We start from the raw sequence: 4,497 nt of genomic DNA, 5'->3' as shown, positions 1-4,497 counted from the left end.
TCCTGAAGGGCGAATCTCGATGATGGAACTATGGAAAGTGTGGCTGCGTGTTTACAACACCTGAAAATGACCTGTTGAATCATCTGTGGTCAGTAAAAAGCAGTGAAGTGACCTGTGATTATTCACTGATCTCTGAACCAACCGTCCGCTCTCCACTGAGTGACCCGTATGATGTGTCCAGTAAGTTCTTTAAGTCCAGAGTGTGTTACTGTCTCTGTCTCTCACTGATGATGAGTGTGTGATCTGTAACTGGTTGTGTTTATTGAAGGGCTGTTACATGCAGCAACGCAGTCCTCCATCACAGCAGAGCAACCCCCTGCAGGTCAGTGTCCCCCCACAGCGCAGGATCACTTACAGAATCACAGCTGCTGTAAATATGAATAATGTTACTGTGTGATTCTCTCTCTGCAGATTCTCCAGGTTCCTCCACACACTTCAGCTCCACGACAGACTCCACACCCAGTGAGTTGCCTTTCTCTGTCTCTCTTCTAGCCACAAACAACCACGTCACCCATTGCTGTCAGAGTCCAACAGATCCTCCAAAAAGTGAATAACACACTTTCTACAATATGCACAAACTCAGCAATTCACCTGCAGCATTTTTTAACGCCTATAACCAGATCTTGTAACATTTTGCAGCTGTGATCACAACAGCTTCATCAGTTCCTGAACTCAGTGCTGAGACCACCATGCTTTCACCCACTGGTGAGTCCTCATTATGTTGACTGTCATTATATGTCTATTATTTGTAGGGTCAGTTCTTAAAAGAAGATCCAGTGTCTATAAACATCCTCGCACTGGTCACCTGTTGGGAACTCATTTTACAGCTGTGAATATCCAACCTAAAGCTTTAAAGCTGATTCTGTGTGTGATTCTGTGATGATGTAGTTTTTTCTACTTCAGTGTGTTCCTCTCTTGATTCTGAAACGTGTTGATTATGAAGTCTTGTTAATAATGGTACTGTAACAACAACTAGATCTGTTTCCTTTGGTTGTATGTTTCAGAGACAGGTTCTGGCTCAGGCTTCTTTCAATACAGTGGGTGTTCTCTTGTGCCAATTTAAAGACGCTGTTGTGTCTGGAGGGGTCATTTTTTGCTGCAGCTCCATTTGTAAGTATTTTAGAGAAACTCAAATGCATGCGGTACAGCTTATCTAAATTTATCTGATGTTATCTGTAATACCGTATGCAAATAACCATGCGGTTCATAGTACATGCTGTCATTTCTGCCATTGCAGGGAAGCCGAGGACAAACAGGTCAGTGTTATCATTTGAGTTGTGTAGTGTATATCTGTAGATTCATAATTAGACTGATTTAGCAATTAGAACTTTTAATAAGCGTGTTTATTCCTAACAGACTTAAGTTCAACTCAACCTCTGGAAATCAGGGTATGTGCTGTTTACTAATTTGCTTAAGAAATGGTCAGTTCAATATTATTATTAACGGAAATAATGGGTCATTGACTCTGTTTTACAGGACAAATGATGGCCATGTGCAGTATGGCAGATGTAAGCTTCTACAGTAAGTGAAAATCCAGTGTAAATCCTATGTTTAACCTTTAAAATATGTGCGTGGTTTGATGTGTATACACTAGAGTACATATGAAAATATGGTCAGCACCATGGTTGAGAATGTCCACTCTGTTCAACTCTCAAAAACCATGTCAAAAGCCTATATCCATATCACCAGGGCTAAGATACTTTTAAGGCATTAGAGTTTTACCCCTTGAAATAACATCTACACCTCTGGTTCTGAACAAAGATGAGTTGTATAGGTTTAATCTATGAGGCTTTAAACCCTCTTTTTGCTTAATTTTATGTCGGTAGGTAGATTTGCGACTCAAAAGTGTCTGTAGGTGTGAGTGTGTGTCACCCTGTGAAGAACTGGTGGCCCTTCCATGGTGTGTTCCTGCCTTGCGCTGGAGTAAAAAAAGAAAAAAAAAGTAGATGTAGATAGATGCATACTACAGCCCCAAATATTTACTTGGTTTAAGATCATTTTAGGTTTAAACCTGGCGGCACGGTGGCGCAGCAGGTAGTGTCGCAGTCACACAGCTCCAGGGGCCTGGAGGTTGTGGGTTCGATTCCCGCTCCGGGTGACTGTCTGTGAGGAGTTGGTGTGTCCTCCCTGTGTCTGCGTGGGTTTCCTCCCACAGTCCAAAAACACATGTTGGTAGGTGGATTGGCGACTCAAAAGTGTGTGTGTCTGTGTTGCCCTGTTAAGGACTGGCGCTCCCTCCAGGGTGTATTCCCACCTTGCGCCCAATTATTCCAGGTAGGCTCTGGACCCACGCCAACCCTGAACTGGATAAGCGGTTACAGATAATGAATGAATGAATGAAAAGACAATTATTTCTATACTTCGAAAAGAGTTAAATCGAAAAGATGGCCTATATTCTGTGTTTCTTTTGTTTTATTTCATAAGCTTAGCTGCTAATTAAAGTCGTAAAATGTACTGTGTCACCTACTGTATTTAATTCAGAGTATTTTTACTTTATATTTCAACATTACAAAACCATTTGTTATTGTGACCTTGCAGGTATTTATGAATCTGTGTGTGTGTGTCTTTCCAGTCTAGTCCACAGGTTGAGATATACTCAGAGATCATCTCGTCTCCTGAGCCTTCAGGTATGATAATCCACTGCAGACTAATGTATTAAAACCTTATAGAAACACTGGAAGGTTTTCTCACAGCACTTATAGATTTATATCAGATAAGTGACCGTATTTTCCGATCCTGTTTCTGAGTTATTGAAGCACTGCTGTAATAGCAGGAAATGAGCTAATCGTTTTTAGGGCATAATGGTGTTTCTCACGTTACGTCAGTGTCATTTAAAAAATGTATCACATATTTTATATCATGTGACACACCAGTTGTCTTGTGAGTTGTAGAAATATGTCATGAAAGGACCAAGACAAATGTCCCAAAATGGCTTATTAATAATATCTATTCGTATTAAAACCTAGTTTAAGTTATCAACAGGTAACACATTCGCATGGATCTACACTCTGCATTATATATATCATTGAATTGTGGGACGCTTCCCTATATATATGTTGGTGTGTGTGTCTGTCTCTCTCTGTCTCTCACACACCAACACACACACGATGATAAAACTGCACACTGTTCCGTGTACTGGTAGGTGCAATGGCAGTAAATTTATATCTATATGCAACATCAGGAATATAACAACCAGCTCTCATTGTACTTCTACAGTGAAATAACCGTTTTAACAAAACAAATCATCAATGTTTAGGTCCCAGCAGAAAGGCCAAAGCAGAGTCAGAGACGACAGAAGAGGTGAGTAAATGTGCTCTGAGCTTGTCTGTCTGTTGTGGGTTGTCTGTCGCAGATGTTGTTGCACTCTCAGAGTGTGTTTGTGGTGAGTCAAACAACCAGGCAATTAGTGTCCCACATGTGGGCCTTGGGTTTTACGATCTTTATACACAACAAGATGGAAGGGGATTTTATAGGTGCTACTTCAGACAAGTGTGACACTCAAAGAAGAAGGGGGCCCGCCCTACAGCCACCAACATTTTTAATTAATGATCATGAATTATATTTACATTAACTGATATGTCACAGTCCTAGATCACTGAAATGTGGCTTGATACACTAAAGGATGTAGACCGCTCTGCACCACAGTGTCCTGAGCACAAAGCAGTTAGTCCATTGCTAATCTCTCACTCCTCTGTGTTCTTTAACATTTTCAGAATGATGTGTATTACATGTACTGCACCATTCCTGACATAAAAGTGGCTCCGAAACAGAACGAGTCGTTCTACAGCCTGCTGGAGAACCACTGATACTCTCTCCAGAATCATCCGTTATCTACAGAAACTTATTTTTAGATTTTCTTATTATTAGAAATAAATACTACATTGCTCTTATTGCACACAGATCTATATTTTAACCCTCAATAAATATCTTTGAAATTCACCTGTATAAACATTTCACTGACTCTGCGCTCTTGTATAAGTAGTGGCTGTATTATGAACCTGGTTTTATTGTTTGCAAAATTAGTAAAATGTGAGGGTCTTAGCAAAGTGCTGTTGACAGACTGAAACAGTTTGGAGGTTCTTGTTGATAATATGTTGGGAGCAGGGTCTGAGTATCATTCTCACCACACAGTGCTGTACAGTAGCGTCTCAGACGTGTGGTCGTCAGTCCATTTCTGTTTAAAGCAGTTGGTCTGATGTTTGATGAGATCTAAATTACAGCACTGAACTTTCCCTGAACACAGAGGCACCAGAAGATATCAGCCAATCAACTTTCAGTATCCACCTTTGATCATTTTAATCAAACATAATTTTTTTTAAAGACTGCATTTTTTTAGCATTCATAAAAAGTACTTATTTATTGTGAATATATTGCCTCTCTGTTTCCCACTGTGTGATAAGATTACACTTCACTGATCCTGATGGACATTGCAGGGAATGTATACCAGCCTCAGCTTTAAATGACCATGAATAGATATGTCACAAGACCTGTGATTAA

The 4,497-nt window shown here is 40.2% G+C and overlaps 1 long non-coding RNA gene across 1 annotated transcript; it reads left to right on the top strand.

Annotated features, from left to right (window-relative positions):
- The first annotated feature begins 1,003 nt into the window (after nucleotides 1–1,003).
- Nucleotides 1,004–1,389, top strand: LOC136696168 (uncharacterized). Its single transcript, XR_010802580.1, has 3 exons — nucleotides 1,004–1,110; nucleotides 1,238–1,256; nucleotides 1,357–1,389. It is a non-coding gene; the product is annotated as an uncharacterized lncRNA (long non-coding RNA).
- Nucleotides 1,390–4,497: the final 3,108 nt, after the last annotated feature.

The sequence above is a fragment of the Hoplias malabaricus genome, chromosome 5 (genome assembly GCF_029633855.1).
Source record: "Hoplias malabaricus isolate fHopMal1 chromosome 5, fHopMal1.hap1, whole genome shotgun sequence".
NCBI classification, from domain to species: domain Eukaryota; kingdom Metazoa; phylum Chordata; class Actinopteri; order Characiformes; family Erythrinidae; genus Hoplias; species Hoplias malabaricus.
The sequence above is the reverse complement of the archived record's forward strand: the minus strand, read 5'-3'. Positions and strand labels throughout refer to the sequence as shown.